A 14,205-nucleotide genomic window follows, 5' to 3' on the forward strand; every position below is an offset into this window, starting at 1 on the left:
CTCCTGGCTTCGGATCGGCGCAGCTTTGGCCATTGCAGCCATCTGGGGAGTGAACCAACAGAAGGGAAGACCTCTTTCTCTCTCTCCCTCTCACTGTCTGTAACTCTACCTCTCAAATAAATAAATAAATAATCTTTTTAAAAAAATTTTAAAAAGAAAGGATCCCAGGATATCCCCCGGGACAGCCTGGGGCTTGTCAAATGCATCCTAGAACATGGAGTACAGATCCAAGTGGTGCTTCTGCTGGCCTGAGGCCGCCCACCAGGCAATCACTGGGTCCCCACCACCCAAGGACTCAGTGAGGTCCCTCTCCCTTTGAGTGGAAGTAAGAGGAGCCAGCTCGACCATCCTGCACTTTCTAGACACACATGCACAGTTCACTTAACCTCCGGCCTCAACTACCTCAACTGTAAACTTAACACATCTAGCATATGCCTCTCAGGACTGTTCAGGGGTTAGAGATGAGAGATTATAGATGATAGAATAGACAGAAAGATAGAGAACAAGGAAGGCTGGCAGGCAGGCAGAGAGGGAACTACTAGTTATGGTGACACCAGGACAGCTGCTGGGGACTCTAAAAACTAATGCAGAGTGCAATCCGAATGGCCAGGGCAGTCACAGAAATGTGGTACAGAACCACAGTGAGCAGCGTGGACTGTTTTTCACAATTGTAAGGCTCCTGCCTCATGCCCATCTCCCACCATCCCACCCCAGACACACCCTCTGAAATCAGCCCTTCCTAACCCCACCAGGTCTTCTCAGCCTGACCCGCAGAAGTCTTGTCTCCGTACCCTTTTCCCAAACACCCGCTTTTACACTCGAGTCACTGCCATGCGCGCTGTTGGCCCTTGGACAACCATATCCCGCTCTCATTGCTGTACGGTTACCACTAAGGGGTGCAAGAGCACACCACATCCATCCCCTGCTTTCGTCTCCTGCTGTCGGTCTCCCCACGGAAATCTCCTGTACCTCCCACCGACCTCCTCCTGACTGATTCCCAGCCACCGTCTCCACCCTCCGCCCCCCACCCCCGCCGTGGGTGCTCCACAAATGCTTTCTGAATGAACAAAACCTCCTGTCGTTATTCACTATCTTACAAGCCCTCTAAAAGAATGCCACCAACTCCCCTCCCGTCCCGGCCCCAACAGGAGACGTGCCGCCCCACTATAGAGGGCCGGTGAACCAGAAAGCGAGCTGTAAAATCTGGGCAGCCCAGCTCATTGAGCCACAAAAGCAGGGAACCTTGTGTTTCCTTCCAGCCCCACAACCCCACCAGGAAGACGGACCACCTTTAACTAGGTCAACCAGATTTCAGTCCTCCCCGCTGGCTCGCCTCTGTCCCCACGGTTCCCGCGTGCTGGAAGGCACTACATTTACTGTGATGATTGACGTCTGGGGGAAAAAATATTGCGAAGTGTCACTGATCGCTGACCGAACTGGATGAGACCTTCTAAGCCCCGAGCTGGCTACTGCTAAAACTCCTGGCTACTCTGACATGAGCGCGAGGAAGAGGGGAAAGCTGCTTGTGAAAAGCTGCCCCATCCGTCACAGGACTTGACCTTCTCACCCCATCCCTTCCGCTGCGCTTCCACAAATGACCAAGCCCAGCTTTCCTCTCATGATTCTGGTGACCCTGTAGGCCAACCCCTCGGTAAACAAAGCAGGACAAACAGCTGGCGGACAAAAAGCACTTGCTCGGGGTGACCCCCTGGCCCCAGATCGTCTGCCTCGGGTTGTGCCTTCACCTCGATGTGCGGCAACGTAGAAATCAACGAGAAACGTCTTTCCTCGGAACAGCGGGAGAATATGATGGGGCAGGAAATCTTAGGCCACGGCTTGGAGGATATTGTTGGGCTCAAGCCCAAAGGCGCCCTGACCCAAGTGAATTTGTTATCTTGTTTGCTTTACCCTTGAACCTAAAGCTGCACAAACAGAAGGCTTACAAAATGAGGGGTTCTTGAACTTCGTGTGTGTGCATATTTATTAATAGACGAGTGAAACACCAGCGTTACCCTCATTCCTGGGAAACTTTCACTCCACCTGCACTTGTGTAACCGGGTCCAATCAAGCCTGAGTTACATGAGAACGTGGATTCTGACTTTAACAAATACATCAAGTCATGACCCTTTTGTTTTGATATGCTGCCTGTTCCAGACAGGCAGAAAAGCCACCACTAAAACCAAGAGGTATACAAGACTTCACAATTTATTAAGAAGATTAGCCGGCTTTAGTTTGTCCACTAATGATTAGTCACTGGCTGTGCATTCTCTTGGAAGCCTCGGAGGTCAGGTAACTCACGGTTTAATTTTGTCTCCCTCTTTTCGTTTTGATATGTCACGGAGCGATGGAAAGTAAGGGTTATTTTAGGCTTGCCCAGGCCAAGCGTGTAATATACAATGTGACAAGCCCACCTTAAATACTGTATGTTTTTTCGCTTTCCACTATATTTGTAGAAGTGCCTGCTGTGAAATCACAAAGTTCATGGTTCAGCTGAACTTTTGAACTCAAGTGAGGATTTGACACAGCAAAACAATCTAAATGAACCCAACGCGACGTTTTCATAGTCGAAACTGCTTTTCAGCCTATTGTCCGCGGTAATTGGGTAGGAAAGTTCTTTATTGATGTTGTAAAAACTACCAGTTTAATAACAGGCGGAGGGAGTGGAGAGGAGATGAGTGGATGTACCTTGGAGCGTCTAAAATCACGCTTCTCTGCGAGTTCACTGAACTCTACCTGACCCCGGGAGGAAGGTCTCCCCAGGACAACCCACCAACGCCAGAGTTTGGGACTGAATGGCTGTAGCCTGCCAGTGCTTAATATCCTGGAGCAAGACGACTTCTCAAATGCTCCACAAAATAGTAACGTAACTCATTTGAAAACCAGTAGCTGGGGGCAAGCGCTGTGGCGTAGCAGGTAAAGCCACTGTCGGCATCCCACATGAGTGCCAGTTGAGTTCCGGCTGCTCCACTTCCAGTCCAGCTCTCTGCTATGGCCTGGGAAAGCAATAGAGGCTGGCCCAAGTCCTTGGGCCCCGGCACCCATGTGGGAGACCTGGAAGAAGCTCCTGGCTCTTGGTTTCAAACAGCTCCGGCTGTTGCAGACATCTGGGGAGTGAACCAGTAGATGGAAGACCTCTGTCTCTCTCTGCCAGAGAGGGAGGGAGGGAGGGAGGGAGGGAGGGAGGGAGGGAGGGAGGGAGGGAGGGAGGGAGGGAGAGAGGGAGGGAGGAAGGAAGGAAGGAAGGAAGGAAGGAAGGAAGGAAGGAAGGAAGGAAGGATGGATGGAAGGGGAGAGGGGGAGGGAGGGAGGGAGAGAGAGAGAGAGAGAGAAAGGAAGGAAGGAAGGAAGGAAGGGAGAGAGGGAGAGAGGGAGGGAGGGGGAAGGGGGGAGGGAGGACCAGAAGCTGCCGTAGCACACAGGGTTGCTACCAGGCACCAGATCCTGCACACACACATCTTCGGTCAGTCCTCACAATCGCTGTACAAGGCTGCTACTGCGTTACCACTGTACACATGGGAAAATTGCAATCAGAGAGATTAAGTGATTGCCCAAGATCACACAGCTAGAACAAGGCCTCTCTGTGCCCGAGTTTCCCACCTGCAAAACTGAAATGTTGGATTAACGTCAGAGAAGGGGTTTTAAGGGCTGGCTGATCCACACGCAGCAGAAAAGGAACATGCCATGGAGAGGACAGAAGAGCTTCATCTGCAGCAATCCTAACGCAACTTCCCAGGCAGGCAGGATCTCCCCAGCCTCACTAAAGAAATGGGGCTGGGCTGGCTAATTGACGTGCCCAGGGTCACACGACTGGCAAGAGTGGCATTAGAATAAGATCCCTGGTTCTTGGGTTTATGCTCCTCCTGTGTCTGGGCGGCAACAATGTGACGTCGCTTAGGTCTCCTCGGCCTCACGGCCAAAGTTTGGATTGAGTTTGAGAGCCACAGTCAGTGAAACAGGTGGGAGGACGGTTTGTTTGGTTTGACTAAGTACCAAACTGACCCTTTTGGAGATTTTATTTCAAAAACAATATCATCACCTCTTGCAGGGAGCAGGGAGGACCATTTTTGTGTCAAGGGCCATTTGGATATTTCTAACATCACTCCTGGGACACACAACTTAAAAACTATCCTGCTATAGATTCATTGCAAAGCACCCTGTGGGTGCTTTGGGGGTCCTTTTACAGCCCTCAGGCTGAACGTTCCCCAACCTTGACCTCTTGGATCGGGGAGCATATGTGGCCAGAAAGCTCTCCTGCAGCACAGGGCTAACCCCTGCTATCCTAGGTTATCTACCAACCCTCTTGAGGGTGATCAGCTCTTAAAAAAGCCAACAAAGTCTGCCATGCACTAACAGTTGAGCTTAAAGTGTCCAAAGCACTTAGGCTACCCCTTCAGTAAATGCTTAGCAAAAATACCTATTATTATATTTTTATTACTCCTACTGGAGCCAGCATTGTGGTGTAGTGGGTTAAGCTGCCACCTGCAACACGAGCACCCACTACAAGCAAAGAACAGTTCAAGTCCTGGCTGCTCCACTTTCGATCCAGCTCCCTGCTAATGAGCCTGGGAAAGCGGCAGCAGATGGCCTGACTGTTTGGGCCCCTGCCACCCACGTGGGAGACCAGGATAGAGTTCCAGAATCCTGGCTTTGGTCTGGCACAGCCCCAGCCTCAGCTATTGAGGCCATATGGGGAGTGAACCAGCAGTCAGAAGATCTTTCTCTTTCTCTCTGTATCTCCCACTCTGTAACCCTGGGTTTCAAATAAGTAAATCTAAGAAAAGACAAGGAAGACACAAGCAACACAAGGTCCTTCCACTGCACACCCTTGCCATTATCAGCGTCCAGTAGGCTTTCTCTCCTACATTTTACATATGCCTCCTATAAGCAATATACAGTGAGATTTTGTTTTTCTCCACTGGGCACATCATCCATTTACATTTAAGGTAATTACTGGTTTAGATGGGTTGAATGTTTCCATCCTAAAACTTGCTTTTTGGGTTGTTCTACTTGTTTTACATTCTTTTGTCTCCTTTCTTGTCTTCTTCTGGTTAATGTTATTATTGCACCTGTCCCACCATTGGCTAGGAATATACATGCACTCATCCTAATTCTGGGGGCTACTCTCAAACCGCAACGACAAAATACCACCAACTGGTAGCTTCAAACATGTTCATTTCCCATGGTCTGGAGGCTGAGCAGCCCAAAGCACCCACAGAGTTAGTGTCTGCTGGGGTCTTCCTTTGCGGTCCGCACTCGGTACCTTTTCCCTCTGTCTTCACGGATGGGAGCAATAAGGGGTCTCTCTCCAACTTCTTTACATTTAATCCTCTTCATGATTGGTCCATGTTCTTGAACCAATCACTGCCCACAGGTTACCCCTTCTAATACCATCACATTGGTCATTAGGATCCACCATACAAATTTTAGGGGGACACAAACAGCATAGAACCTCGAAATCATAACACGCAACCTTGAATTATCAAGGTCTAGCATTATCTGATTCTTACATCCGTTCCTTATTAAGCCTTAGTCCATATGTTGTGGATCTTGAAGCCTCCTACCTCCCTAGGTATTATAATTGTTTATACAACCAATATTAATTCACCAAATATTCATTTGCTTTTTTGTTTTGTTTCCACTCTTTTTCTTCTTTCATCTCTGAGCTTCCACCGGGATTATTTTTCTGTTCCCTGAAGAATACACTTGTATTTCTTTTTTGGTAGTCAACTAATAATTCATTTTCTTAAATTTTGAGTATCTTTCTTGAATAATATGTTCCTAGATTTAGAATAATAGGTTGGCAGTTTTTCTTTTTCCCAGCACATTGAAGATATTATCCCATTGTTTTCTGTCTTCCATTGTTTCTGCTGAGATGTCATTGTTTCTTTTGAAAGATTGGGTGCCAGAGTGCTGTGTCGCATTCAAGTGACATCATGCATGCTCTGCTCATTGAAGGCTTTCCACACCCATTCCAGTGCCTGCCTGCCTGCCTCTCTCTCTCTCTCTCTCTCCCTTCTCCCCCCTCCCCTCCGGATGTGGCCAGGCAGGAGTCGCCATCATGGGAGTCAACATTTGCCATGACAAGGAACAAAAGGTTCACCACAAGGAGCCAGGACATCTACCCAGGGCTGTTGGTTGAGCTAGCCAGGTTGTGGCCAGACGAACCAACTCCACCTACAACCAGGCTGTGCTGCTGAGGTTGTTCATGAGCCACACCAACCGGCCACCCCCTCCCTGTCCCAGATGATCTGGAAGATGACGTCTCCTGGCCTGGCCGGGAAAACAACACAGTTGTGGTTGTAGGAAGCGTGACAGAGGACCTGCGGGCTCCGGAAGCACCCGAGCTGAAGGCGTGTGCGCTGTGTGAGACCAGCCAGGCCATAGCCACATCTCCTTGAATTTGACCAGCTGGCCCTGGACTCCCCCAAAGGACTGTGGCACTGTCTTGCTCTCCGGTCCTCGCAAGGGCCGAGAGGTGTACAGGCATTTGGGCAAGGCCCCAGGAGCCCCACACAGCCACACCAAACTGTATGTCCACTTCAAGGGCAGGAAGGTCACGGAGGGAAGAGGCAGACGAGCCAGCTGTGGCTACAAAAACTAACCCTGTGTCCCGTGCTGTTCATAAAAATATTTTTGAATTAAAAAAAAATTAGGTATCAGTCTAATTGTTGCTCATTTGAAGGGAGTCTATCTCTGTTTTCTTACTATTCTTAAGATTATGTCTTGGGGGCCAGCTCTGTGGCGTAGCAGGTAAAGCCGCCACCTGCAGTGCCGGTATCCCATACAGGTACCAGTTCTAGTCCAGGCTGCTCCACTTTCGGTCAAACTCTCTGCTATGACCTGGGATAGCAGAAGATGGCCCAAGTGCTTGGGCCCCTGCACCTGCGTGGGAGACCTGGAGGAGGCTCCTGGCTCCTGACCCACTCAGTTCCTGCCATTGCAGCTGGGAGTAAACCACCAGATGGAAGACCTCTCTCTATCTTCTCAGCATTCACATCTAAACACCCAGGCCTGCTGACTGCAAAAACCCATGCCTGTCTGCCTATGGCCTGAACCTGGAGCTGCTCTCTAGCAAGCCGTGGTGAATACATAAGCCCGTCACTGCTAAATGAACCTGGGGAGTTAGTGGGTAAATCCACGCTTGGTTGAGAGAACTCTGAAACACAGTCTCACTGCTTCTCAGACCCCCTCAGCAGGGGTGAGCTCTGGTTATGGCTCATAATACAATGCACCTTCCGTTGGCTTCCAAGTCCTACTTTCCTAGGATCACCTCCCAGATCAACTATTTGCACCAAAAACCCTGATCTCCTAACCTGCTCCACTAAAGACAGGAGCCATTCAAGGAAACTGAATTGTGCATTTGAAGAACCACTCAGGAACGTGTGTCTTCCAGGAATCATCGTGTAGCTTATACTGGACTGACCTCCCATCAATAATTACAGATGCTTGACAAAATAAAGTAATAGGTCAAAGTTACTAGAAAGCAACCAAAAGCCAGCAGAAACTGGAGCAGACAGACTCAAAGAAGGAACTGAAACGGATAAACTCTACTCTTCCATAGATTTTCACCTGCGGCCGCACCTCAGTCTGCCAGGCGCAGGAGAGATGAGCTCAAGCACAAAGGGTCAGTTTACCGTGCTGAGAAGTCAGAGTTAGGAATTTAGGGCTATCACAGCAGCTGAACATTGGAGAGAGAAATTCCAGAAACAGTGAGTCACAGAGAAGGAGCTTCAAATTTTCCATATAAATTCTCAAATCCTCAACTAACCCCTGAGCCATGCATGCATGGGGAAGCCTACAAGGAGCTGAGGGGGAAGCAGCAACTCCAAGACTGGAAACACAGGCAGCTTTCCCAGCGCTGGGGATCGGGAGCTCGGAGTTCAAGGCCGAGGGAGTGAAGGAAATGGGTCATCACTTCAAGCCTGCCACTGAGATCTGGAAGGGCCTCACCTGAGGAGAAACCACAGTCTGGAGGAGGCGGGATCACTCCCCAGCGCTAGAGGCTACGTCCTGGAATCAAGTGCAAATCCAAATACACACCCTGTGGGGCTGGCACTGTGGCGCAGCCAGTAAAGCTGCCTCTTGCAAGTCCAGCTGCTCCGACCCAGCTCCCCGCTAATAGCCTGGAAAAGCAGTGGGAGATGTCCCAAGCACCAGGGTCCCGACCCGAGTGAAGCTTCCGGCTCCTGGCTTCAGCCTGACCCAGCCCTGGCTGTTGTGGCCACCTGGGGAGTGAACCAGTAGATGGAAGATCTCTCTCACTTGCTCTCTATAAATCTGTCCTTCAAATAAATAAATAAATCTTTTATAATATAAACCAAATGAAACCCCCAGAACTGAAAAATATTTGAAATTTTAAAAACTCAGTGAAGAGTCATGGCAAATTTGGCAATACAGAATGAGGGATTTGTGGACATGATGCCAGGTTAATAGAAATCATACAAACTGAGTTTAATAGGGAAAAAAAAAAGTGGGAGGAAAAAGAACAGAGCCATGATGACCCCTAGGAAGGTGTCAGCTGGCCTAATATGCAGTGACTAGAATAGCAAAGAGAGAAAGAGAGGATTGGACAGAAAAAAAAAAATTTTAAGATTTATTTATTTGAAAGAGTTACACAGAGAGAGAAGTAGAGGCCGAGAGAGAGAGAGAGAGAGAGAGAGAGAGAGGTCTTCCATCCACTGGTTCACTCTCCAAATGGCCTTAACAGCTGGAGCTGCTCCAATCTGAATCCAGGAGCCAGCAGCTTCCTCCAGGACTCCCACATGGGTGCAGGGGTCCAAGGACTTGGGCCATCCTCTACTGCTTTCCCAGGCCATAGTAGAGAGTTGGATCAGAAGAGGAGCAGCACCCATATGGATGTCGACACAGCAGGCAGTGACTTTACCCGCTACACCACAGTGCCGGCCCCAGAAAAAAATTTAAAAAAAAAATACTAGCCAAAATTTTTCCTTATTTGATGAGCCCACAGACTGAACATGCCAGAGGAAGCCTACGAAGAATAAAATCAAGGAAAACCACACACAGGCATCTTGCAGTAAAACTGCTAAAAACCAAAGATAATATTTGAAAGACAGCCAAGAGAGAAAGGATACATCACATAGCGGGGGACATTCCTATGAATGACTGCCAACTGCTCCCTGAACACAATGGAGTTGGTGGTGGGGGGAGAGCAGGATACCGTTTTTAAAGTGCTGGAGGACAAAGAAAACTGTCAATGTAAAATTCTATATCTGGAGAAAATACTCTTCAAAAATTAAGACAAAGCCAAGACATCTTCAAATAAAGGAAATGTGAGGAAATTCAGCAGCAGCAGGACTGGCCTGTAAGGAATGCTAATGGATTCTCCGGGGCGAAGGGAAATTATATGAAATAGACACATGGATCCATACGACAGAATAAAAGTCCCTGGAAGTGGCAAATGCGTGGGTAAACACAAATGATTATTTTTCTTCCTTTTCTTTAATCCCTTGAAAGACAACTGATTAAATTAAACTGAAGACAACAATTTAGTATATTATTTACACGTAAGAAAAATAAGTGAAAATAATTGCACAAAGGATGGGAGGTGATAAGTTCTGTAGCAAGTATTTCACAGTATATGCTAAGCAGTAGGATATTAATTTTAAGGTAGACTTGGTAAGACAAGCTACATATTACAGTCTCCAGAACTATTAGAACAATAAAGCAACAAAATATAACCAAAAATTCAGTATAAGAAATAGAATGGAGGAGCTGGTGCTGTGGTACAGTAGGTTAAGCCTCTGCCTATGGCACTGGCATCCCATATGTGTGCCAGCTCAAGTTTCAGCTGCCCTATTTCCAATCCAGCTCCTTGCCAAAGGCCTGGGAAAGCAGTGGAAGATGGCCCAAGTGTTTGGGTCCCCTTACCCACATGGGTGACCTGGAATAAGCTCCTGGCTCCTGGCTTCGATTGGCCCATCTACAGCCATTTGAGGAGTGAACCAACAGATGGAAGACCTCTCGCTCTCCCTCTCTCTGTCTCTCCCTCTCTCTATCTGCAACTCTGTCTTTCAAATAAATAACTAAATCTTAAGAAAAAGATATAGAATGTAATGCTAATTTTTCTTCAGTTATCCCAAATAATGCAGAAAATTAAAAATAGAGAAACAAAGAAGAGCAGTGGCAAACAGAAAACAAATAGTAAGATTATAAGTTTGAACCCAAGAGTATCAATAATTATTTTTTTTATTCAAGAAATATTTATTGGTTAAGATGCTATGGGAGATACAAAGATGACTCAGACATAGATCCTGCCCACAAGGAGCTTACAGTCAAGTAGGGGAGATAGAACACACGTGGGATACATGGTCAGAGCTTTTGTTTCCATAAGATGAATCTAGTATTGTATATAAAGTAGTCTGGACTAAGAAGAGGTTAAGTGAAGCTGAGAGCCTACAGAAACTGCCTAAGTAAGGAGGAGGGATGGGAAGACTTGAGGTAGAACGGACAGGACTCAGCTGGGAGACTGGACGCGGGAGTTACAAAAAGGAAGCAGCTGACTTGGACTTGTAGCATGGGTGATGTTATGAACTCTAAGAGCAATGAAGAGACAAGTATGCAAAAAGAAAAATTCCACAGAAAATTCTTCTGCAAAGTGCCTGGGACATGCCAGGCCCAATCGGTAAGAAATGGCTGAGTAACCAGCTCAGAGTTGGAGGTGCCTTAAACAGCCAGTGAGTTCCTCCCCACCTCTGCCCCTGCTCTCAAACCGCCCCCCCAAAACATCCTCCACTGAAGTTCACAGCCCTTAATATTTACTGAATTAAGACCTATCTCCAGGTATGCCTCCCTTTTCAAAATAAAAACAGAAAAATACATCGTTCTTTGACTCAATTTATCATTTTGATTCTCAGTATTAGTCATTGTACTTTCTGACAGAATACAGGAAGTAATCCCCAGCGCTGTCCTCTAGGAGCTTAAAGTCCAATAAAGCAGTAAGACAAGTAACATAATTCTAACTCTAAGGCGGTAGGGGCACACGATCAACTGTGAGAAAGTCATAAAGTGCTCTAGGAACACAGTTCAAAACAATGATGGGACAATGCAGAAGGGAAGTGTGGGAGAATGAACTTGTTCCTCTCTTCCACCTCCAGACAGATCGGCCCCAAAAGAGCACTCCCCATACCTGCTGCACATCTTTTGTTAGGAAACAACAAAAACAGTTCATGAACTGGGTCTTGAAAAAAACAATTCAGATGGCAAGAGAGTGGAAAGTTAGGGTGCAGATTCAAGTCTGTCTTCAGGGAAGAGAGAAGGCACTTGAAGCGAAGGAATCAGCAATGCCTGGCTACATACACAGCACTGCCAGACACTAACAGGGTACACGCCTAAGACCAAATTGCTGCCCCCTAGGCTCTTACAGTGGTAACAATACAAGGTAGAAAAAGCACCACAATGTACAGAATGCAAAATGCTGAAGGATGTGCCAGATAATTACAGCTGAGTTTCAGCTATTAATACATTAGGATACCCAATAGCTTTCTGACAGCTAGTAGTAAACCCATCCCTGAGGGGAGCACAAGTTATCGTCCTTAGACAAAGCCCTGGTAAGAGCTTGGCATTAATAGAGAAAATCTAGGTATGAAAACTCAACTATGGAACCAGTGGGGCAAGCATATCAAATGTGGTGCCTTCCCGTTTCTCCTTAGAGCTTGACCTTTCACAGCTCTGGCCTCCCTTCCTAGCGCAAACGCAGACTGCTGGTCCCAGAAGGCAAGCAGATGTGGACTCCCTGTTACATCTCTGAGCCATCTTTATGTACTGTAAAATGAAGGGACTGGACAAACAACCTTAGTCCTTTCCTGCACTAACACTCTAGGAAGATCTCCTGTTCCTAGAGGCAACAATCACAATGGAAAGAAACCCTTTCTCACAAAGAAATGTTTCTCCATATAAACAATCCCTATTCCTTTAAACTCTACCCCAACTCTTTCAAAATCTAGTATCTAAATAATTATATTAACAATAAATGGACTGCATACTCCAATTTAAAGTCGAAGGTTAAAGCCAGTGTTTGACCTAGCAGATAAAGATGCTACTTGGGACTCCCACATTCCACATCACAGTGCCTGAGTTTGAGTCCTGGTTCCACTGCCAATTCCAGTTTCCTGCTAATGCATACCTTAGGAGGTTGCAGATTTCAGCTCAAGCACTTGGGTCGCTGCCACCAATGTGGAAGACCCAGATTGAGTTCCATGCTCCTGGCTTTGGCTTCGCCCAGTCCTGGCTGTTGCAGATAGGCATTTGGGAAGTAAACCAACAGAATGGAGTATAGCTCTCTCTCTCTTCCCCTTTCCCTCCTTCTCTCTCTCTCTTCTGCCTTTTGAAAAAAAAAATTATCCAAGATAAAGGACATTTTATAATAGTTAATAAAGAAAATATAACAATACTAACTGTAAATGCACTGAGTAACAGGGCTTCAACATACACGGAGTAAAAACTGACAGAATTAGAAGAAAAAAATAGATAAAACTACAGTTATGTGTAGGGACTGTAACATTCCTCTCAACGACCGATGGAACAAGATGCAATGTTAACACTGGTATAAAATTAAACAACACCAAGTAAATAACTTGGCCTAACTGTCATTTATAGAACATGAGACTACTGTGGAATACACCTTGTGTTCAAGTGCACATAGAATTTCCAGCAGACAGACCAAATCAAATATTGGTCTCAGCTGTTTTTAAAGAACATGCTGCCGGCCTGCCCTGCTGCTTTCCCAGTGCTCCCAGTCGCTACCCCCCCTCTGGCCCCTTCTCTGTGCACAGGCCGATCCACTTGGTTGCCATGTTTGTTTGCCCCTTGCCTTTGCTGTCACGTGCACTCAGGATCTCATCTTCTACCTAAAGAGACTTATTCAAAGACAGTTTTCCCCATGAGAGGAAATTTTTGTTCCCTATTTTTTTTTCACCCAACTTCCAACTAAACTGAATTTTATGGGCAGATCATTCCCCAATGGAAAGAATCCTGGCCAAAAGCCGGCTCTTCCAAGGGCTTCTCTTATTCTCTCTGTCCACTGTGGGTACCCACCGCGTCTGAGCTGGAGGAAACCCTCATGCTGACTCACCAGGGGGCATTCGGCTCAGGATTTGCTTTGTGGCACTGCTGCCATGAAAGCTCTTGCCTCATTCCAGCAGGAGCCAGCCTCCCAGCGGCTGTCATCCTTGGTGTGACGACAGGCTTCCCCAGAAGAGAGCAGTGGCTGAGTCCCAGGAACCAGCAAGAGCAGACAGGCTTGGCTCGTAGGACAGACTACGTGGCTCCTCATAGGCAGAGTGGGAAGCAGAGAGGCCAAGCCACAGAGAGGAGCAGCCTCAACAGACACTGGGCACACAAGAAACCAAAGGCTTGGCCTCCCACAGCCTCCTCACACAGGGCAGTCCACGTGGGGAGCAGAGCCACCAAGGACATCTTCCACAGACGAGATGTGGTGTGGGAACCTTGACCCACCCACACTAGGAAGCCCAGCTTGGCAAAGGAATTCCCTTTGCTAAGTGAACACCAGGCCAATCATACAAAGTCAAGTGACACCAACACAGCTTCTTCCAATGAAAAAGTTCAATTTGAAAATGTTCCTATTACTCCCAGGCATTTTACTAAATGCTTGACCATGTTATTCCTAATTTGCACAGTAATTCGGCACAAGGAGGTATCATTATCCTCATATTACAGGTAAGGAGATGGGGGATCAGAGAAATTAGGAAACTCACCCAAAGGATACAACTGGGGGAGGGGCCAGCACTGCGCACAGCACGTAAAGCCACTGCCTGCAGTGCCGTATCCCATATGGGCACCAGTTCAGGTCCTGGCTGCTCTACTTCCGAAGCAGCTCTCTGAAATGACCTGAGAAAGCAGTAGAAGATGGCCCAAGTCCTTGAGCCCCTGCACCCACATGGGAGACCCAGAGGAAGCTGCTGGCTCCTGGATTCGGACTGGCCCAGTTCCAGCTGTTGCAGCCATTTGGGGAATGAAACAGCAGATGAAAGATCTCTCTCTGCCTCTGCCTCTCTGTAACTCTGCCTTTCAAATAAATAAATAAATCTTTAAAAAATAAATAAAGAGTGAATGAAAGTTCACCTTGGACTTTAAAAAAAAAAGATACAATTGGGATATGATGGAGAAAGGGTTAAAGCCTCCATCGCACTGCCTTTTGAAGAGTTCCCTTAAGAGCAGCGAGGACCT

The 14,205-nt window shown here is 47.3% G+C and overlaps 1 pseudogene; it reads left to right on the forward strand.

Moving 5' to 3' along the window:
* The first annotated feature begins 6,058 nt into the window (after positions 1 to 6,058).
* LOC133776191 (large ribosomal subunit protein eL18-like) lies at positions 6,059 to 6,601 on the forward strand (annotated as a pseudogene).
* The last annotated feature ends 7,604 nt before the right edge of the window (positions 6,602 to 14,205 follow it).

This window comes from Lepus europaeus, chromosome 17, assembly GCF_033115175.1.
Source record: "Lepus europaeus isolate LE1 chromosome 17, mLepTim1.pri, whole genome shotgun sequence".
In the NCBI taxonomy this organism is placed as follows: domain Eukaryota; kingdom Metazoa; phylum Chordata; class Mammalia; order Lagomorpha; family Leporidae; genus Lepus; species Lepus europaeus.